The sequence below is a fragment of the Malaclemys terrapin genome, chromosome 10 (genome assembly GCF_027887155.1).
Source record: "Malaclemys terrapin pileata isolate rMalTer1 chromosome 10, rMalTer1.hap1, whole genome shotgun sequence".
In the NCBI taxonomy this organism is placed as follows: Eukaryota; Metazoa; Chordata; order Testudines; family Emydidae; genus Malaclemys; species Malaclemys terrapin.
In genome coordinates, this window is record NC_071514.1 from 73,632,143 (window position 1) to 73,656,442 (window position 24,300).

Consider the following 24,300-nt stretch of genomic DNA (forward strand, 5'->3'; position numbering starts at 1 on the left):
TCAAAACTGTTTTTAATGGCTAAATGGGATTTTAACTTTTAATTTAAAAAAAAAAAAAGGAAAATCCCATTTGGCCATTAAAAACAATTTTGATGGCAAATTTTCAATGACCCTTATGCATAACCATATTTATAATCATTTTTAACTCTAAAGCATTACTGAGGTTCTGTAAACTGCTCTTTTTGGCAATCTGACATCAGAACTTGAGATGGATTGGTGGATGTAAACAGAAAGACCCAAGAGTGGAGAAGGTCAAGTCCTGTCTGTGGGATTCCATGGAAGGAATTGAATTCAGAGTTTGGCCTACAGCATATTGAATGGCATTTGAGGATAAGAAAGTGAGGGACTACCCTGGTGAGATTTTTAACTCTTAACATCCAAACAGGTGGGTTGTCAAGTGGTTAGATTAGGGAAAGAAGAGTCAGAAGTCCTAGCTATTGACTTCAGACATATCCCTTAACTCCAGATATTGCAAGTTTGCCAGTTTGTAAAATGAACAAAAAGCCCCAAATGTTTTTCTCCACCTGTGAATCATAACTGAATCTCTCTGTTTCCAAAGTGCTCCTCCAGGCACTTTCTGGGTCACATGTTTGACACCTGTGGCCTACTATGGGCCAGATCTGGCTCACATTATATAGTTATGTGGTCTTCGTGACCTACTCAGATTGGGCAGAATCTCAGTATTCATTTAAAAATGAAAGTGAAGTTTCTAGCCCTGCTGGTTGCAGAGACAACTTCCAGTGAGAATTGGTGTCATGTTGTGTGCCTGATTCTACAGGAAGCCTGAAACAATGAAGCCTCCCATCCCATATTAATCTAATTGAGGTGTTGACTCTAAAGCTCCGTGATTATACTTTGATGTCCACCTTAACTATTCCCTCACTGATTAGCATGTCGGCTGGAATGGGAATGAAGCACTGAAGGGGTGGGAACTTGGGAGTTGTTGCGAGAGGAAAAGCAGAGACATGCAAAGACAGAGTGAGAGAAACAATGAAAGGAGGATGAGAAAGGAATAAAAAAGTAAGAGAAAAAAAGATCAGAAGTAGTGGTAGAGATCTGTTTCAATGTGACAATAAAATACTGAACAAATAAAAGTTTAGTTATTTAAATGAAGGTCATGTTCTCCCTTTGATCTGTATGCAACTCCTCCCTTACCCCCACCCACTGACATCTGAGGGAGAACTGCTGTGAATTTAGGGGAGTAATGAAGTCCTGAATTTATATCCCAGCCCACTGACCATAATTAAACATAGAATCCAGCCCTCACCTCCAAGTGCATTTGAAACCTCTGATCTAGCCACTAATCTCCCCAAAGTCAATCAAATGTGATGTAGTCATCACTTTATTTTGCATTCCAAGCAATGTGGGGAAATTGCTTTAGGTTTCCACCATTTGTCTGATTTGTAATTACCGTATATACTCATTCATAAGCCGAATTTTTTTAGTAAAAAAGGGAGCACCAGAGATGGGGGTCGGCTTATGAACGGGTATAGAGAGGGAGAGGTGGGACACAGCCCCTCCCCCCAACAGGGGGAGCAAGGAGAGCCAGCACAGCCAGAAGGGAAGAGGCGGGGCCAGAGTCTCTCGCTTCTGGCCACTCTGCTGTCCCCCGAGCCTCCGAAGCAGCTGCAGCTCCGGGGCTGGCAGGCTGCAGCCGTGCTGCTTGTCCCCGCCCCCCAGAGCAGGCTATGGCCATGTCACCCAGGCGCTGGAGCACGCTGCAGCTGGGCCACCTGGCCCAGCCTGCTGGAACATGCTGCGGCCGTGCCGCCCAGTCTGGCCCGCCGGAGCAGCTCCAGCCAGGTCAGAGACATCCTCCCCTGGCCCTCCCCAGATAAGGTGGGAAGGGATGGGATGGGGAGAGTGTGGGGGTCCTGGGCTAGGGGTGGGATCATGTGGGGGGTGGTCACAGCGGTTACTCCCCTGACTCCCAGCTTCTCCCCCCCCCCCCAAAAAAAAAAATTCCCCACCAATTGCTGTCCCGGCCCGTCAGGGTAAGCAGCTGGCGCGCTGGGACACTTTGTTTACTTAGGTTTTCCTCCGTGCCTGCGGACGCTTGAGGTAAACAAACCATCTCGGACCACCAGCGGCTTATCCTGATGGCCCGGGAGCCAAAGTTTGTTGACCCCTGAATTATAGGGTCGGCTTATGAACGGGTCATAAAAATTTTCCATTTTTACTTATCCATCTTGGGGGCAGGGGGGACGGCTTATAAACGAACCAGCTTATGATCAAGTATATACGGTACTTTTTACATACATACAGCATCATAATAAAATTTCTTTGACTCATGCCAACCATTGACTCCAATGCAAAGAATATTTCGATTAAGTTTAGCATTTCGGATAGGAAGTGATAATTATCTGGTGTTGACAGAGCATTCAATTTTCTAGGTCTGAAGTTTACAAACAAACCCCACATCATTGTGAGGCACATTAGCAATTGAAATACCCTCCTAAATCACTGTCTCTGTAATGGTATGTCTCTGCAATCAATCTTCCGTTTCTCTAAAAATAAATGTAGGGGGAATTTGCATAATTGGCCGTGTTTGATAAAAGTCTGATGTATAATGTTGTCTTTTAAACACACTGCTACCTGGAATCATGATGAAATGTCAACATGTGGAAAGTAAATATAAAACAAACATTCAGTAAAGGATGCAGCTGACAAGAGGTGAGAAATGGCATCTAGTTTTAAGGAGAGTTACAGTTTGATCTAAATTATCTTTGTCATGCCAACATAAACCAAGGAAATTCTGAATATTATACAGTAGCTGAGTGTGTGTACCTGGTTCTACTGAACCGCATTGTACTGTTATGCCTGACAAGTGCCTGACAATAACTTGGTTTTATGTTTTGCAGTTGTTGGCAGATTAATGCTCCCTCGTTCTTTAAAATGAAAGGAAAATTTGCAGCCATTTCTTCCTTGTTTCATGAGACAATAGGCATAATCTCAATGTTATTATGACATATGTGATCTTATCCTGTTAATAACTCTATTAATCTCATACCTGTAATCTTATTCTGACAGACCAAGAGCGAGCAGCTGGAGAGCTCTGCTGCTAATACATTATCCTTTTTCATGTATGTGACCTCAATGGGAACTGGATCAGGTCCATACAGAGCACTTAGCAAGAGAGAAGATTCTCTGTCACTAACCTGATAGGTAGGAAAACAGCTAGTGATACACTGATTAGCTCAGTGGGTCTAAAAGGGTCAAGGGCTATTTAATTCCACCCATCTCATTACTCCAGGAGCCAAAATATGATGGAAAACTAACCATGCTCTTTGTTTTTTCCCTTGATGCATGTGTAATTTGCACAGTTTTATTTTTTCAGTGTGTGCAGGGGTCATAGCACGTGGTGTAGCGGTTAAAACAAGGGACTGGAAGTCAGGATTCCCAGGTTCTATTTCCCACAATTAATTGTGCACTCAAAATTGGAAGGTGGGTTGCAACCTTTTTAAATGTGCGGACCAATGTACTCTATTTTAAGGAGAGAATGGTGTTTATATACTACATTATCTATACCTCTTTAAGCACCGTATTTCCCTACAGCTGTTACTGCTACTGAGAGACCTGCAACTGACCCCTTTGTTGGAAAACATCCTGCACTTGATTTCAGCAACCTACTTTGTAACCTTTGTTTGTAAAGGTAAATTGCCATATTGTCAACTGTTAACATGATACTCAAAGATGAAGAGATCCAACTGAGTTGACAATTTACTAAGCTTTGTGCACCCCAGGCAATTACATTTTCCTCACACATCCCCCAAACCCCTGGTCTGAAATGCATGGCTTTATTATTACAGCAGTAGTTTAAGATCTTTGGTCCATTTAATGTGATTAGGTAGCGATAGTCAATCCAGAATGGGCGTGGCCTGTTGAACGTAAGTCCCTTTCCCCTCTAAACCTCTTGGATCCTCCTTTCTAATACTTCAAGATTTAAGATGTAGAAGGCCTGAGCATTTGCCACTTCCATTGATTTCACTTCTGAAAACTAGGTTCATATAGTATAGTCTTTCGGAGAATCTGGAGTCCACCCAGTCGGTGCTTAAAACATTTTTTAAAAGCAATAGAAAATGGGAATCTAATTATAGGCTCTGGCACATGAAACATCAGGGATTTAATATTTAGGGTGTTAAAAATTTCACTATACGCCCATGCCCTGTTGAATGGTTTTTACAGGCCGTGACATTGATATGCTAATTGTACCTCCAGTCTACCACATTTATATAAAAGAAGGGACAATACATGTTGCTCTGTTTTTAAATGTAAACCTCATTGACCATTGCGTTTCGCCAGCCTGAAAGTAGGACAAACTCCTCTGTGTTACCATCAGCGCCTAGTAATGTCTCAACTGCAGTGAGATAAATGAGAAAACAGGTCACTTTTTTACTCTTCTGTGATGATACAAACAGCTTAAATTTCGTAGTCTGCTGACAGCTGTGTCATAACAAAAAGCTATGCACTCTCTCACCCTGGGGCTGTATGATACACCGCACCCTTACCACACACAAAGAAAAGATGGAGCAGTTCTGTCAGCTTGTGACCTGGAAATGATCTGCCCTGACCCCCTAAAAGTGTCTTTCATAATCCTTTGGACATGCTACTTTGGTGCTTGCCTCTCCCATAACTGAGAGTCTGAAAATAGGTATACAGGAGGCTTGTGCACCTAGTGGCCACTGACTTATGACCCTGATTTTCCAGGTGTTAAGAGAAGGTAAATATGATGGGTTGGATCACAGAAACCCCATTGGGGCTGCCAACTGATGTGCCAAGACTACTTCTGCCCCTGCTTTCCTAGCACCCTGTCTTGTTGAGCGAGACACACCAGTCTGCTCCAACACAGACCCAGGGTCTGAACCATGTGCCCCAAAGCTGCAGACTTAACTGAGAGCACTTACAGAAGTGTTCCAGTCTTTAACACTCAGATGCCCAGCTCTCAATGGGGTCTAAACCGCAAATAAATCCATTTTACCCTGTATAAAGCTTATAAAGCTTATACAGGGTAAACTCATAAATTGTTCACCCTCTATAACACTGATAGAGATACACCACTGTTTGCCCTTCCCCCCCCCAGGTATTAATACATGCTCTAGGTGAATTAATGAGTAAAAAGTGATGTTATTAAATACAGAAAGTAGGATTTAAGTAGTTCCAAGTAATAGCAGACAGAACAAAGTGAAATACCAAGTAAAATAAAATAAAACATGCAAATCTAAGCCTAATACAGTAATAAAACTGAATACAGATAAAATATCACCCTCAGAGATGTTTCAATAAGTTTCTTTCACAGACTGGACACCTTCCTAGTCTGGGCACAATCCTTTCCCCTGGTACAGCCCTTGTTCCAGCTCAGGTGGTAGCTAGGAGATTTCTCATGATGGCTCCTCCTTCGTTCTGTTCCACCCACTTATATATCTTTTGCATAAGTTGGGAATCCTTTATCCCTCTCTGGGTTCCCACCCCCTCCTTCTCAATGGAAAAGCACCAGGTTAAAGATGGATTCCAGTTCAGGTGACATGATCACATGTCACTGCAAAACTTCATTGCCCACTTGCCAGCACACACATATACAGGAAGACTCACAGCCATCTGCGGATAATGGTCCTTGTTAATGGGAGTCATCAAGATTCCAAACCATCATTAATAACCCACACTTCACATAATTACAATAGGCCCTCAGAGTTCTATTTCATATATCTAGTTTCAGATACAAGAGTGATACATTTATACAAATAGGATGACCACACTCAGTAGATTGTAAGCTTTGTAATGATACCTTACAAGAGATCTTTTGCTTGAAGCATATTCCAGTTACATTATATTCATACTTATTAGCATATTTTCATAAAATCATATAGAGTGCAACGTCACAGTAAATATTGATTATGTCTGTTGTGCTATATGTTCTGTAGGTTCCTGAAGTCCCTTTGGGGGGAGGGATTGGCGGGTAGAGTAACTTCAAGTCCCATGATCCTTTCCTAACCCACAACTCATGGGCCCTAAGAACATGACCAATGTAATTCAAGCAATGATACATAACATCCTTAGCTGTCAGTGATTTACAAGGGAAGTTCAAATAAGGTTCCCAATGCCATGGCAATGTTAAAATTAAAACAAAAATAAAACTGCTACACATGATATCTTCAGTGTGATGATCTTACATTGCAGAAGAAACGTAAGACACCTAATTTCCATTTTCTCTATAGATATGTTAGGAAATCAGTGAATGCTTCTGAATGGCATTTACACTGAGGACAGGGAGTTAATGAGCAATAAAACAAGATTGTGTAGTGGAATGAAGAAATTATCATACAGTATTATACAGAGCCATACTTTGTTTCATTTTTTGTTTTTGAACCATGACAGCATCATTAAAGAAAAACTTAATTCATCCTCTCTTTCTAGCTGAAAGAAATAGTCATGCCTATTTTGTATTCTAATTCCAATTCTTTATTTATTTTTAAATCATCGGATACTTTTTTCTAAGAATTGAGGTTGATGGGATTCCCTTCCTAATGCAACACATTGTAAGAAGTAACTTAATCTGCTTCTGCATTATATACAATATGTTGTAAAATGTTATAGTCATCCTATCATAGTAAATGATGACATTTCCCATCATTAGCATGTATATTAACCTGACTGTACACATAAGCGGGGCAGGAAAGCTTATGTGGAATGAGGAGATGGACAAAGCCTTCTAGCGTTGGCAGAAGCTACTATCCTATATTTGCACTATGGACCAGATTTTATACCTGAAGGGTATTGTACATGATCTCACTGGAAATGCTTGTCGAGTAAATTACTAGTCATTGGGAGTGAGGTTATCACAATCTGGCCCTATATATTCATAGGTCACTGAGGGGATTGGATTATTTTCTGATTCTTCTTCTTGGCTAAGGATCTTTTAACCTTCTGTGTGACCTGTACACCAAAATAAAAGTTCCAAGGACATGAGCTAACAGAGGCAGCCAGATATTAATTTTAGAACACCATGTGTGAAATCCTGCCCCCGTTGAAGTCAATGGTAAAACTCCCACTCAATGGAGCTAGGGTTTTTGGACTAGTTTCCTCTCCCTCTCCTCCAATTGCAGCAGCAGAATACACCAGTGACCTCAGCAGAGTGAACCTGGTGAGCTCTGCTTAGTCATACGGTTGGATTTGTCAGCCCTGATTTCTCATCTGGGCTAACAGGAGTGGTATATGCAAATCCATCTTCTGGGAGACTGTGGGAATGAGTGTCTCATGTTACTTAATAGTAACCCCTCTGATTGATTGGGCCCTGTTAGTGCCAATCTCTAATGTGAATCCGGCTAGTCCTCCATGGCCAATAACCCAATGGGTTCATTGGAAGGGTGCATGGAAATATGTAAATAAGGAAAAAATAGTGGTGTTGACATGGGTACAGCTACAGACGTGTAGGACTTTTTAATTCAAAACCTCCCATCTGTTGTCTACCTCTTGATGAGCCCATTGTTTCTGTCCTGGCTACATTACTGCTTCGTTACGCAATTTGATAAACTGTGGGAAGCCGTCTTCTTCTTCAGTGTGTAGTAAAGAAGCTACATGAATATTTGTGGGTCACAAACAATGTTCTTCTAAACCCATGTTTAAAATGAGTGTGATGGGTTACATGATTTTATCCCTGAAGTGTATTTTCTTCATCATCCTTGAGGATGTACATGTGCAGACAAGGAAGCTGCAGAGGGAATCTACATCTCAGTGAAAACACCTGCTCATAAAGAAAACATTGATGGCAAAAGTCCTGTTTGTTTTTTTTACTGGTCTCCTCTAGTCTTTGTTTACAGCATAAAAGCACAAATCCAGTCACTGTTTGTGCCTGGGAAGCCTGAACTGCAAGTTAAGACACATCTGTTGTAAATAAGAAAGAACAATTTTTAGAACATGGCTGTCTAATAACAGGAGAAGTGTCCCAGAGGAACCTAAGATTTTTGTTTTGTGCCCTTCGCATACTCTTGCTATTGCAAAAAAGTTACTCATAAAGGAGCAGATCCTCAGCTGCTGTAAATGGGCATAGCTCATTTGACTGCAATGGAGCTATGCTGATTTCCACCAGCTGAGGTTCTGGCCCTTATTTTCTTTTCTACAAGGAGTCTTGAGTACGTAAGGCGATCTGGCTCTGAGAACAGTTGTCTCTGAATCTAGCAAGTAGCTAGAAGAAATATTTTACCATAAACCTGGCTTATATCTCGCAAAATGACTTGTTGAACCATATTATTGGTTGGAGGCCAAAGCTTCTGTCCTTGCCTCAGGGCAGGATTACAGTTTGTTGAATAATGTTTCTTGAAGCTTGTTTAGGCAGCTTCAAAAGCCTTTTTCTGTTATTTCCTGACTCACTCCATGGATTACTCTGCTTATAATGGTATCTTGACACATTAAAAGTGGGAGGTTTTTGGTTATGTTTTGTCCCCCTCCCCCTTCTCGTCTGTGTGCCGTACTCTGGAGATTCCATGATTTGGTTTGCAACTTGTTGAATTTTCAGATACCACAGTGATGAGTGTGGCATAAAAGCGTGAAGGGAATTGTCATGTCCTGAAAAAGCAATGAACCCAATAAATGAAGGGAGGGAGTTCTCAGGGGCATGGCCCAACACAGTTGTATTCCTTACTCTGTGTGTGTGTGTGTGTGTGTGTGTGCACTCGCATGTGAGGTGTGTGTGTTTTTATTACACCATTAATACTAGTCCTGGTCCTACAGTTAGATCAGCCTGGACACCTACTTGCATATAGCTCCATTTGACCAACTGACTTCAGAGTCTTTTTATTTTGAAGTGGAAGTCTGAAAAAAGAGATCAACAATTCCTAACCTGAGGTTACACATGAGTGTAGATGTTCAAGTCATATGTTAACAAACCCAGGATCTGCTAGCTTGAGTTCTACCAACTCTGGGCTTACATTGCAGTGTAGACATGCCCTTAGTTTCCCTATGCATCAATTCCCCATCTGTAAAATGGGGATAATGGAACCTGGTAAGACATGTAACATTTCTGCCTCATTTTTTCCTGCCTGTAAATTTGGGGTTATAATGTTTAATTTCCTGTCTGAGAGTGGTGTTGTGAAGATTATTATTTATGAGCTGCTCTGGAAATGAAAAGCACTAGACAAAGCCTCAGTCCTGCAAATTGGGACAGCCTTTCACAGCCACAGGAAATGCCAATTCAGTGAGGGTATCACATGGGTGAAGGGGTCCGTGTGGATTGGCGAGTTTGCAGGATTGGGGCCCAAGTTCTTAGTAAAATATTATTGAAGAACAAGATTTTTTCCCATTTGATACTCTGAGGAGATGGATAAAGTAAGAAAATACCATACAGACCGGATCCTCAGCCAGGGTTATGCCAGTTCACACCAGCTGAGGTTATGGCCCTGTCTTTGAGGTATCCCCCTCCATGTTTTAAAAAATGAACTAGCTGTTTACTTTTTTCTAATAGGTGAAAGAACAGCAAGTCAGAAAGGCATCTTAATGCCATTATGCATAAATAGCTGAGACTGAGCCCTTAACAACAGCTCTGCTTCTGCTATCACAGAGCAGAGCCAAGAGGACAAGACCGATCTCAAGATAAAATTGTCCGACATTTATAATCAACTCTTAACATGTTTAGACATATTCCTTATTGTCACAAGATAAATTGGTGCTTTATGTAATGTAGGAATTTACTATTTTGAGATTATTAGTTTTAGGCAAATTGACTCTAGATGTATTTATCTCCTGCTATTAAAAAAAAAAAAAATCTCTGTTGTAATGAATCTACCAGCTTCAGTATTTTGCACAAGGCACTACCCTAAACATGTACATTGCTAATCAGGACACCAAGAGATTGGGGCTCTTTCAGTGTCTTCTCTGTGTGGCTATCGGGATTAAAGAGAAGGGTCTTAGAAAGAGACTTATTCCCAATTGTTTTGCTTTGCCTGATGAACCTCAGTAGGTAATATATTACACACCCTCTTGAGTAATTACAGATTGAAACCAAGATACCTCGACAGGCCTATAAATAAGAGACAGATAAGAAAGGAACAACCTTCTTAATGACCTCTATTCAGTGTAAAAGTACTATCAGATCAATGTATGTCTAAAGTTGGTATAGGAATACAGCTGCATTGATTCTGAATTATAACTAAACTCTAAATATTTAGCCTAATTTGGGTGTTGACTATTTTTTGCCATTTCATTAGCAAATTGTTTTCGAAGGATATGTGTTTTCTGTACAAAGAGAACAGGAGTATTTGTGGCACCTTAGAGACTAACAAATTTATTAGAGCATAAGTTTTCTGTACAGTTGATGGACTTTAAACACAATGCAATCTTTTTTTCTTTGTGTCATATCTTTCCCCAGCTGATATATATAAAAATTGAGTTCCTTGGACTTTGTCGCTTGTTCTCTGCCATGCACGTGTACTATCAGCACTCACGGAGTTAGAATTTTTCAACAGTTCCATATTTTGAGCACTCAGGGCCTTACTCTGTAAGTGTCTTTGTGTCCTCCCTCCTCCTCCCCCCCGTGCCTTTGCTGAATACCGTTGACTTCAAGGGCGCTTAGCCTGCATGAAGTATCTTGTAGCATTAGAACCTCTCTTAGTTCTCTGTTAACCATGCAACAGGACCAGAAAAAAATGGTAGCAGTTTGGTAGAATATAACTTGGTTCTTTAAATTCTTTTGGCGCATGCACTTGGCTCTCTGATACTAGGCTGCTAAAAATTTTAATGTCCAAAAATGCTTCTTTTCTTCTCTCTTTTTATCTGTAAAAAAACATAAAGAGCTGCACACTGGGATTTAAAGGCAGGAATGATGACTTAGTTATATTAATTGTGGATGATCTATGTGAATCACAAAATGCTTGACATCTTCCTGTTTAGAATAAGCTACACCCAAATATTTTTTTATGCTTCTCTCTGCTTTCAGTAGATTTTGGTAGATAACAGGTGTATCAGTCCTGGTCAGAGTTTGATGTTAAAAGAGTTAAAATTATCTCCTTAAGCAGGAGTTGGGACCAGAGAACGCAGTGGGACCCCAATTATGGGGCGATCTAAGGGATTACTGATATCTAGAATGGGGGGATACAGACGGTTATGTGTTTTGGAAGCTGTTGTTCTCATTAAGGAGTCATCCTGCTGCAAGCACTGGTTTATCATCAAGACTAGGAAAGCCAAGCAGACTCTGAGCCAGATCCTATGTTACACCCCTGCCCTTTTGTGCCCCATTTTGTTTATAGCTTTCTAAAGGGAAATTCCTAGCTAGCATAAAATTGGTGGAGCTGGATGCTGCACCACTGGACTCTAGAGGGCATACTGAGGGCACGGTAGAGTTCTCCTCTGCTGAACCTCCACTGATGTAAAGGCCTTTAAACACCATATATTGGTGGCATAAATTAGATCAGCCCTTAGGCTGCTGTAACTCACCTCAGGCTGGACCACTCTCTCCTATACCAAGCTGAGCTGTGATGCCAAAGAGAATTAAATCTTGTGGCTGTAAAGCCTTAACAAGAAATTTAAGTCTTATGTAGCCACAGGCAAGGACACTTCAATCCTTTTAAACACTGGCTGAAGAAAACCTTCTTCCTCTTCCCCCCACCTCACCCAGGTTGTGTTGGAATGCAGGCTGTGCAAAGCAATTTACTTTGTATTTGACCTTGGCCCTTGGCATCTGTGGGAACTGCTCCTGAATGTGCTGTGAAAAATCCACTTAACCGGCATTGACCTCCTTTTAGTCAATGACCTACCAACCTGTTCTTCTAAAACAGCCTATCCAGGGAAGGGGTCACTTGGAAAATGCCCTTTCACCACTAGGTTGTTAGCTGAATGGAGGTAGCAGTTTGTTCTGGCGAGGCTGTGGTTGCTATGTTACTCACAGAGCTGTGGGAAAAGGAGATCTTATAAATATGGATGCCTTCACCAACAACCAAATTTCCACTTTCCCTGATTAAGATTCATATGTTATTTTGACACAAATCAAACTGGAACGGCTAGATGCATTCCTGCTGTAGGTAGGTGCCAAGCTATTGAAATGAGTGCCTTGGGGCCTGCTTGCACCCAGGCTGTTCATGACCTGAAGTCTCAAAGTGGATCATGGGAAGTGATAGAGAGCGCTGCTCATCTCTTCTTTCCCCAGAATTGTGCCCAGCTCCTGTCCTGTAGCATTGCATGTGTGGCAGCGACTCTTCATAAAATGGATTATTATTTAGGCTTGAATTCGATCCTGGTCAGGATCTCACCTAGCAGACTCCATGGCCAAAGCATTTCAATGCATGAACATAGCATTGTTTCATCTTCTCTTCCCTCACCATGGAGGTATTAATCTTACCCCCTGTTTTCTCTGAAAGAGAATTGGATGTTGAAAGTCATGTAATGACTGGAACAAGCCCGAACCACAAAATATGGATCCAAATCTGAGCTTTAACAACATTTGGGCACATTCAGATTTGGTGTTTTGGTTTCATCCCCTAGGCTCTTGCTGCGAAGTTTTGATCCAGATCTGCTCTGGTGTTCCAGTTCAAGACGCTCTCGCTGGGAGACATGGAAAACAGGGTTTTGCTCATTGCCATGTGGCTTAGTAAGATACAGTCTGGATTCTTCAGAAGTTCTCCAGGTGCTCAGGACAGAATTGTGAACTAGCGGAGTGAGTAGTTAAGAGGCTAATACACCTAGGTTCACACACAATTCAAAATGAATGATCGCTGAACTGCTGTGTGGATATTGTAGTGTGCTCTAATGTAGCATTACATCAGTAAGCTCAAAAGCGGTAGTACAAGGTGTTTAGCAGGAGTCACAAACTTTAAGGCTGACAAGTCACAGAAAAAGATTTCTTGCCACTGTTAAACCCCTCACATTGTCACCCAAACAGATAAGGGTTCAGTTAGGGCAAATGAGTAGGGAATGCCTCTGTAGTCTGTGCAATCTGGCTCCCACCACTCAAGCACCTACCCCTCAGGGAAGACCAGCCCTGGACTATACGGCATTGCCTTAATCAACTCTGCGCTGGAGTTGGCTCCTCTAGAGATGCAGTGATCACGTGGGACTACATCACTGGCCCCAATACCTGTGGCTGCAGTAGGATGCCTCAAAAGATGAAGCATCTCCTGTGACACCAACTACTTGAGCACAAATGTTCTTCCAGTGACCTGGCAGAGTGAAATGATCTGGCATACTGGATGCACATGGATGTGGCAGGAAGCAATAGGAAAACAGGACAACAAGAAGAAATAATAGATTCCAAAAAGGCTGGATTGGGGGCCTCACAGTACATGTGATACACTCAGCAGTAATGCCAAAGCAGCAGCAGAGATAAAAGTAGGAGACCATTCATTAAACTGATAATGCTGATTATCGGACAGCTGTAAAAGGGTAATTTTTCATGTGGGTGTAGTTTTGATTAAGTAAGAGGGTATCCCAAGATTGGGACATTTATTTTAACTAGAATAATGAGTTCCATAGTAGTTAAAATGAACATAATTGCAGGCAGTGACATTTAATGCCGACCAGCAGATCCCTCTTCAAGGGAATTCAGAAGCGGAGCGGAAAATGTCTGTTGATATTTTTCTAGGTGCAAAGGGCACACATTTAATTTTGCTCTTCATGGCCACACCTAGTGATTACCCTGCAGAGCCTTGTCTGACAAAAACATGCCACTCATCACTGCACTCATTTAGGCTTTATTAAAGCATCCAAGCCAGAGTCTTTCAATTCAGCTGTGCAGATGCAGTGCCCTATGCATTTAATTAGAGAGCTTAAAAGCCACCAATATATTTTCCCTGTTAATACTGTAGCTAGGTACATTATAGGGAAACCTGAGTGATAAGAAAGCAAAGGGGCCAGACTGCAGCTGTCCCTATATGCATGCCCAAGTTGAGAGGTTAGGGAGCAAGGGTCCAGTAAATAATATATACGACTCTCCCTTCACTTAGTACTAAAGTGCAACCTCCTGCTGGGATGCAACTTGGCAGCTATTTAACGGTGCCCTGGAACGAGAATACTTTTAAGTGTAAAAGAAAAGAGGATGAATTTAGGTAAGGTTCTTTGTTTGCTTGTTCCCGGCCCCAGAATCACTTCTCAATCACTGCCCAAGAAACAGATGATTTAAAATAAAAGCTTAAATTGGATAAGCTCGCATGTGCCAGGCACTTCTAGAGAGTTAAAGCCTGCTACTTTGGCCAAAGTGACTGAGGCTAGTAGTAGTGTCCTGGCATGACAAAAATGGAAATGAGTATTCCTTTTTCCTCTGGTTGCCAACAGAAGTAACCACTTCATCACAGAGAATTTCCTTGGGATTGAGGACCCGATTGTGCTTTTGGGGCTTTAATTCCTCCCGGCCGCTCGGTAACCATAGAGTCACAGATATTGAGACGGAGAGAGACTTCTTTGATCACCCAATTCATTCTCGGCCAGTGCAAAATTGTTCCCTTCAGTGTATTTACTGAGGCTTTTCTCAGTCCAGTTTTAAATGACCCAACCAATGAGTTTCCAGGGAATGCTGAATGCCTAAACTATTATTTCAGAGTAGCAGCCGTGTTAGTCTGTATCCGTAAAAAGAACAGGAGTACTTGTGGCACCTTAGAGACTAACAAATTTATTAGAGCATAAGCTTTCGTGGACTACAGCCCACTTCTTCGGATGCATACAGAGTGGAATAAATATTGAGGAGATATATATACACACATACAGAGAGCATAAACAGGTGGGAGTTGTCTTACCAACTCTGAGAGGCCAATTAAGTAAGAGAAAAAAAACTTTTGAAGTGATAATCAAGCTAGCCCAGTACAGACAGTTTGATAAGAAGTGTGAGAATACTTACAAGGGGAGATAGATTCAATGTTTGTAGTACTAGATCTGCCTTTGCATTCCAGGCCAAGCACCAGAACTTGATCATGATATTCAATAAACCAAATTCATAGATTTAAAATTAGTCAGAAATTTCCTTGCAGCTTGAGAATCCCAGTGCAATTCTGGATTAACTTCTTATTTTAAATGGAAGGATTGGAGTTGGTGGGTTTTGCGGCTTTTCATTTATTGTGCCACGCCACAAAATGATTACACGTGACCCTGGCTGTGACTAGTTAAATTACAGGTGACGATTGGGGCGAGACGCTGTGTAGTGGATCTTGGTGGTGGTAGCTGCAGAGGACTGGCAGGCTTGAAGTGGCTTGCTTGCTGGAGGTCAGATCTGATGAACAGCTTGCACAGTTTTTCTTCTGAAAGCGAATGTGTCTGAAAAGCATTTCTTTCTCTCTAGCATCTCCTCCTCTAGGAGCTATGGAGTTATGAGTAAAAGTATATGCCAATGCAGCTGTGCAGCTTCATAGAACAGAAGAATCCGTCCTTTAGCTCTTGCTGAGATGTAGGGAAAAGCTTTCCTTTTTCCTTCCTGATTTCTCTCTCTAAAGCAGATCATGATGCTGTGTATTAAGTGTGCTATTTGGGGGTAGGGTGGGAACTGCATACATGATGTGACGAATGTTTGAATAGGGCAAGCAAACCCTCCCCAAAAAATGATTGAATAAACTCCAGTCATGCCAAATATCAAAAGATCTCCTTTCCCTCTTTCTTAAAGCCTAAGACAACAAAGAGGCTCCTCTCAGCAGTAAAATAATAGTCCTGTCTCCCTAGATATAGCGTTATGACAGCTAAAATGAGCACAATTGCCATCACGTGATGTGACTGATGCTCCTGAGGAGCAGCAAATCTCTACCGCAGACGATTGGAGAGTGATAAAACCCCTGACCAAAGCCAGTGCATCTTCCTGCCCGTCCATTAGGTGACCCTTGATGGCAGTGCTGAGACAATAAAAAAAAAAAATGGAGAGTTCCTATGCAGTAGGCCGGATGTGCTCAAACCTTCCTGCACCGAGCAGGAGTGCAATCTTTTTGTATTCTCTAGATGGTGTGTTATTGTGTTGAACTTCATAATGGATTCTAGGCCTGAGCCAAAGCTCATTCAAGTTCTGGAAGCCTTTCCATTGACTCAGTGGACATTAGATCAGGGCCTCTGTTGGTTGCTGGCTTTTGTAATAAAATGGATATTAGATCAGCAGAGCTGTGCAAAACTGATGCTTTTAAGTTTTCTGTGAATTATTTGGTTCCTTCCAGACCCTTTGTGTGTGAATTGTACATTTCGTTTTTTCATGAAATGTACATGGGAGTCATTTTTCACAAGCAAGGATATGATAGTAATTTCAGATATTTGTTGATGCAAAATTGATTTTGGTCTGACTGAATTTTGCAATTCTTTTGGCTTTTTTCTTCAGTGAAAATGTGTTCCTTTTGACACAGAACCAGGCCTTCTTAAAACCTAAAACTTGCTGTATTTCCAAGGTTGAACACGCAGTTGGATACATTTTGAAAGTTCACTATAAAAGGCCAAAGCATGGATGATGGTACTTCGTTTTCAAACTTTTCCCACAACTCTGCTAGTCTGTGGAAATACCACTGTTCTCCCTTGGTTGGAATGTAGTCTGGCTATACCTCATGTAGATTATCCGTTGGTTTCAATGGTAGGGTTATATGATTTTGGACCAGGAGGATCTGTGACGTAGATGGCCAGTGTGCATGATATAGTGATAATTATGAAGTCCTGAATGACCATGAATTTGATAAAATAGAATACATGGCCCTTCTAAATCATCCCCCCAGATGTTTCCAAGATTGGAGGGAGGGAAGGCTGGCAGAAAGCTACCTGTGCTGGCCTCTGAACAATGGTGCACCTTAAGTGGTGTCTTTTTTTAGAATTCCTTTGGGGTTCTCTTTGCAAAAAAGCAAAGCCTATTAATATCTACCTGTCCCTCCCTGTGGAGCCTTGCTCTTGGTTAAATAGTTAAATAGATTCAAAGTCCAGGAAATTGCAAATGCAGATATTTATTGACAGAAAACAAGCAAACAGTGCAAATCGTTTAATCAAACAACAGGGGACACAGCTGAACTGCAGTAGCCGCAGGGCTTCACAATTTAAACACTGTAGCATTCAGCTGAGGAGACTGATGTTCCAGAGATCAGCTGAGCCTCATCCTTAACCTTCCATAAGTTCCATCCAACTGGAGCCAGGCTTACCTTGCCAACTGGAGCGTGTTCCCTCATCAGGCCGTACGGTACACCAGGTCACACCCTTCTCTCCTAGGGGTGAATTTCCCCTCAGATGCAGAGTTCACAAAATAAACGGAAACCCACTCAGAGGAGCTTCATTTATCAGGGATTCTGAAACTGAAGTGCAAAGCCAGCAGAGTCCCAACTCTCCACCTCAAACTAGACCCCACTTAGAGCTTGTCCCTTTCTCCTTGAGTGATTCTTAAACTTGTCCTTCCTGTCCCGCTCCCTCTGCATCTTTGGCCAAACAGGACAGTCTCTACGCAAAAGAATTAATGGACACAAATCTGACATCAGGAATCATAATACTCAAAACCAGTGGGAGAACACTTTAACCTGTCTGGTCATTCAGTGACAGACCTGCGGGTGGCTATATTACAACAGAAAAACTTCAAAAACAGACTCCAATGAGAGACTGCTGAGCTGGAATTGATATGCAAACTAGACACAATCAACAAAGGACTGAATAAGGACTGGGAATGGCTGAGCCATTACAAACATTGAATCTATCTCCCCTTGTAAGTATTCTCACACTTCTTATCAAACTGTCTGTACTGGGCTATCTTGATTATCACTTCAAAAGCTTTTTTTCTCTTACTTAATTGGCCTCTCAGAGTTGGTAAGACAACTCCCACCTGTTTATGCTCTCTGTATGTGTGTATATATATCTCCTCAATATATGTTCCATTCTATATGCATCCGAAGAAGTGGGCTGTAGTCCACGAAAGCTTATGCTCTAATAAATTTGTTAGTCTCTAAGGTGCCACAAGTACTCCTGTTCTTTTTGCATCATCCTATATTCATCCCTAGGAAGAAGAGCTGACACTATATGTCCCATAACTCAATGTAAGGCATGATAACCTGGTGTTCAGTATGGGAAGGACACAAGCAAAAACATATATACACTGAGGATGCTTGCAACTGCTCCCCAGCTTGCTCAAAGGAGGCAACAGGGGGTATAAGCACTACTCATTGGTGGCCAAGTTGAAATGCAGGAATATGGGGCTTTTGCATTGACATGGGAAAAGACATACTACTCTAGGCACTTTATGGGGCTCACCTCACTGGTGTATCTGAGCTGTCAGAGCTGGAGAGGGTATTAACCTAAATGCAAATTAATGAAAGGAATTGGAGGTGTTGGATCCTCCTCAGTTTGTTTTGGAATATCATGTACTTCCTCCCTCCCTGCCCAAGGAGAGGCTACTTGCCCTTTCTCAAGGAGAGGCAGTAAGGCCATTTGTGGAATAACAGCGCTGCCCTCAGCTGCTACACCTACTGAGCCTCTGCTGTTCAAAGGCCTGAACAACTACAGTGAGTGAAAGAGCAAGGATCAAATAGCTTGTTACATTTTCTTTCTAGTGTTTCATTGCGCTAAGGATCCTGGTTTATGAAAGAGATTGTTCCAGACCTGGACCTTCCTGGAGGTCAAGGTTGTTTGGGTGGGTCTGGGATTAGATACATAGGGGCCAATTCAGATCTCTTACACTGGGGTAAGATATTGAAGTGAACAGATTTGCTCTGGTGTAAGTGAGGTTGGAAATGGGCCCAGATGTTTCTTCATACTTCATGTACATGCCAAGCCCGTTATTCTATCCAATGCCATAAAAATGCCGATACTCAGAGCAATTTTCCTTTGAAAACCATGTCGAACAAGGGAGAATATTCCAGAAATCAAAAGCTCCTGCTGCACAATGCCGTCATTCCTTCTGACTTTTATTGCTTTTCTTCTACTGCAGCTACAGAAAACTTATTTAAACTATGAAACTTCTTTGGCGTGGATGCTTTATATTGATGAAACAGAGCTGACTTTCTCTGGAGAACCAGAATGTTATTAAAGCACTTAACCTACCATTGCTGTGGCTATCAATTATACCCTTCATTTACACTATACAAGGCTGATGGCTTATTTGAAGTTCAAGAGGTTTTTATAATGAGATGTTAATTGAGTACACCTGCAGTTGGCTAAAATTTTCATGGACAATTAAGTGTAATCATTTCATTTCCCAAATCTTTTCTGGTTTGCTAGATTCCTACACTACATTTCTGTAGGGGGTGGGTGGGGTGAAGGATGAATGTACAGTGCAAATGTAATCAATGCCCACAACTTATGATCTGTGCTATAAGTTTGACATTAATTCTTCTCCCTCCATATGAATGGACTTGATATGAGCTGGAGACTCATGACTTAGTAGTCTAAGCAGCTGCACTGAAACAGCTACACACAATGCAACCAAAGGTTCAAACCCAGGCAGGACCAACTCAGCCTTTCTTCTGAGGCAGATATATTGAGTACTTTGCAGTTTGCTCTGTGTCTCTTTCTGAAGAGACCTTAAAAGCCCAAGTCCTGTCTTTACTACATAGAAGTTTGAAAATTGGGTGGTACTACAAGAAAATTAAAGATTTTCCCTGCTGCCCTGGATCAAAAGTCTCCCCACAACTGCAGAGTGTGCTGCCTGTCATCCTGACTCATTTGGCTGCTTTGCAGTGGATCTGAACTGGCACCTCTCTATTTTGTGTAGTCTTTGGGATGGAAGGTGCTGTGAAAAGGCTACATTTTATTGCTCCAAATATTGAACTGCCACGTCTGACTGTACTGAACTTATCAAAACAGGAGGTAAAAATAGAATCTGCTGTGCAGTGGTTTATATCATGGGTTTAAGGCATAAGCCATTTGGCTCCATCTTTCCTGGATAAACTTTATGAAAGCGCTACGGCCTTGAGTCTGAGCAAACAGTGGCATTATTCTTGCACAAGTCAAAAAAAAAAAAAAAAATCTGCCCTTAATGCAGACGAAATTTTATTTCTGGACCTCCTGAGCAATTCTGCAATTCATCACATCTGAACGAGCTTGCCATGAACTAAAAGGCGGGTGGGGGGAATCAACTCACCGGAGCAGAAATAAAATCAAAACACCACTTTAGTCTGTAAAATGCCAGCTTCACACAGACAGAAACATTAACAAGTTAGCTAAAGCAAACAATTTCTTTAAGCATCTAAGAGCTGCATTTAAGGAATTTCAGAGAAACTAAAATTAAAAAAAAATAGCCTCCATTGGCAGGGAATAGTCAAACCTTCCATCTGTCCACCCCTTCATTACCAGCTCAGATGGTTAAAGTTCAGAAACATTAGTGACTCCAACACTTGCTGCCTGGAAGAATCTGTTAATTCCAGGACTCCAGCTCTGAAAATTAATAACATCTATTTTAGACTTACCCGTATCTAATACAAAAGGACAGTTATTGGGTTGCTTTTTTTTTTTTTTTAATAATAATCTCCTGTAACAATTGGCCAAAAGTGGTGTTCTGTTAGCTGTATTGGCTAATTAGCCTTAGAAAGACTGTAATGGGTGGCAACTGACAGAACGCAAAGATTCCTTAATTACTTGTCTTGTGAGACTCTATGGAAGCAAGTGCCAAAGTCTTTGTTTATTTGGTTAATGAGCACTTAGTCCCCCAGACTGAGGTATTCAGTATATTTTGTTGCTGGGAGTAGCCAGCTGCATTGCTAACAAACAAGTGCTTTGATGCTGATATAAGTCATTTACTATTCTTTAACTCCACCCGTCCCATAATACTGCAAACCATGTTGAGTACTTCAGGAAACACTGCTCCTTCTTAGGGTACGTCTTCACTTTCCGGAGGGTCCGGCGCAGGCAATCGATGTTCTGGGATCGATTTATTGTGTCTGGTTAAGACGCGATAAATCGATCCCGGATCGATCCCGGAAGTGCTCGCTGTCGACGCCGGTACTCCAGCTCGGCGAGAGGAGTACGCGGCATCGACGGGGGAGCCTCCGTGCCGCGTCTGGATCCACGGTAAGTTCGGACTAAGGTACTTCGAATTCAGATACGTTATTAATGTAGCTGAATTTGCGTACCTTAGTCCGAAGTGGGGACTTAGTGGGGACCAGGCCTTAGGGAGTTTCCAACAAAATGGAACAGGAAGCAACATCCAGTTTAGGAAGGGCAAGAGGAGTGCAGGTCATGGGTGTGACGCTCTGTACCTCGTTGGAACACCCTACATCCACATGGTCATCTTTATAAAATGATTGTGTGATATCCAATGCAAAGTTTGTCATTTAGCGAAAAAGTTACATTACTGTAAAGAAACATTACTGTAACAATTACTATAAACATCACTATAACTCAGTGCATTATGAGCCTTCCGAAGACACGCTGTCTTCGGAAGGCTCATAATGCACTGAGTTATAGTGATGTTATAGTAATTGTTACAGTAAGGTTATAGTAAGGTTATAGGTTATAATTTCATGTATATAGTTATGAGGCTGAAAATGTATCCTCGTGGCTTAAAGCAAACCCATGCAAAAACTCTCCAAGAACAGAAAGGCAGTTCACACCTTGTCAGGGCATGAATGGGGCAAACCCAGCCCAGCCTCACCAGATCACTGGTCCAGATAACACCAGAGGGGAAAGTCACAATGGGGGAACTCGGATTAGGAATTAAGGAATGGATGTTGAATGAAACTAGAGAAATACCAGCTGGAAAGAAGACCCAGGATCACAGTGAGAGTAATTAACCATTGGAACAGATTACTAGGGGAAGTGATTCATCATCAGTTGAAGTCTTGAAATTGAGATTGGATGTTTTTCTGAAAGATATGATCTAGTTAACCTACAAGTTAACTTTAAGCAAGTGCTTAAGTACCATTAATTTCAAAGTTTAAAGTTGTGTCTTCATGAATAAAGATGCTTTCCTGAATCGGGTCATTATATCAGAAGAAAGAATAATTCCCTCTGCTGGAGGGCTTATTGGGTGAAATTCTACAGGCTGTGTTATACAGAAGTTTAGCGTAGGTCATCACAGCAGTCCATACTAACCTTAACATCTATGAATTCATGAAGTGTGGAAGGTAACTGCTACCTAATACTATTTCGTCTGTGGCAGTATTCATGGGACAAGAGCATTTGTTGAATGCAAAGGTCAGGCTAGCTAAAGTGGAGAAAAGAATATGTAAAAAAAGAGACTATATTAATCACCTGTTATTGTATAAAATAATAATGCTTTGCACTTGCATAGCATCTTTCATTGAAGAATCTCAAACCACTTGATGAATAGAACCCACAAGATGCAATTAGCCTGTGGCACTCATTGCCACCCTATATCACTAAGGTTAAGAGTTTATCCTGGATATTTATATGAGAACATCCAGCATTACATTAGTTTGGAAGGGATATAAACTTTCATGCTTCAGGGTTTAACACACCCTCCAAGGGAAGGGGTTAGTGAGAAATTTCCTTTTGGGTAATTTATTCTGTAATTGCCCAGCAGATGATTTCTTGCCTCTTATTCTGAAACGTCAGGTAGTGGCCACTGTTGGAAATAGGACCCTGGATTAGATGGGTCACTGATCTGATCTAGAATGGCAATACTTATGTTCCTACATCTTTTGAGTCCCACAGAGCCTTTGGTTATGTCATTTCAAGCAAATAGAAGTATTAAATCACTCCCAAATAGCTACTTATTATGGGGCAGCTTGTGATCGCCTCAGACATTTTGAGAAGCACCTTAGTCCTTGTGTAGTTACATTGCAGTCACATTCTCAATGCGAGCAAGGGTGGCAGAATCTGGCTCTACGTAACTTACTTCCTTATAGAAAAACATTTTGCATTTTACATTTAGAGAATGTTTTAGACATACTAAGCATACAGTAATTTTCCTCAAGAAAAGACCAAAGTAATTTGTTACAATGCAAACAAACTCATTTTAGTACCAAATTCACTGGTATATTCACTCCCAAAGTAGGAAGTTGACAAAGTGAAAATTTACATACATCCTCAAAGTGGAGTTTGCTCATTTATATTCACACCCTTCTAAAACCACAGTGCATAACTTGATCAGTCTTCACTTTGTGCTGCATCTCACTGGTGCACAGGCCAGAAGGAGTTTGCAGTCTGCCAGGAAAGAGCATTTCAAGCTCTAGCAAGAATTATACTCTAAAAAAATTGAAGGACGACTTTGAAAATTGTCCAAAGAGACAGGTGTTCAAATTAATCCAGTGTAACATTTGCAGTATTTCCACCTGAAAAAACTGCTTAACTTCAACACTTCTCTATCTGTAAACATAGGGCTGAATTCTGCTCTTAACACAAAGGTGAAAATCCAGAATAATGACATTGATTTCTACAGAGTTGACATGAATCCCAAGTACAGCAGAATTTGATCTGTTATCTCCATATGGAGCTAAGTACCTAACTGTATAAATGTGAGGTATATTAGTCAGAAAACATAGAAATTACCAAAGAATATTCAATAAAATCCATCAAGTTGTATGACCTTTCCAAAACCATAAAACAGAACACTCTCCCACCTCCCAAAAAAGCAATCCCTTGCATTTTTTCATGGGAGCAAGGATTTTGTCTGTGTACAAAAACATTTAAACAAAATTAAACATTTTACTTACTTTGATTACATAGTGTGTCTGCTAAATGCATATTGGTACAACCTGTAGGATCAGTTCCAAGTGAAATGATCTGTATCAAGTAGTTCCTTTCTGGTTGTTTTGGAAAAGAGAAGAAGATAATGGAAGGTTCCCTTAGGGACCTGGGCCAAAGTCCATTAAAGTCGATGGGAGGTCTTCCATTGATGTCAATGGGCTTTGGATCAGGCTTTTTAAGCTCAATGATTGATTGAGCACTTCAGCAAGCATGAAATTCTACTAGTCAATTCCATGAAATTCCATGGTCAAAGGCATTGAAGGTGAAATCGTGACCTTGCTGAAATCAGTGGTAAAAATCCCATTAACTTCAGTAGGTCCAGTACATCACCCTTAGGATATGTCTATATTGCACGCTAAGTCCGGGTTCTGACTCAGGTTTGAGCCCAAGTCCCCTCTCTGTCCAGACACAAATCCGTCTGACTTGAGTCAGCAAGCCCTCAGGGCCCAGGTTCTAGGACCCTGCTAGGGGGATGGGTCAGAGCCTGAGTCCTACTGTAACTTGAGTCCACACCTTGCCAGTCTGTAGTGTGGACATAGCTCAAGATGCAGACCTGAGTGAGAAGGTCATCGTAGTGCAGCATGGACACGTTCGCACGGCCGTGAAACCCAGGTCCAGCAATTATAAACCCAGGTTTACAATGCAGTGTGGATGCTCAAGCATGTGCTTGGAAACAAGAGTCCATAATCCTGGGTCCTACAGACTTGGGTTTACAATGTTGTGTAGACATGTCTTTAGACTCTAGCAAATATCTTT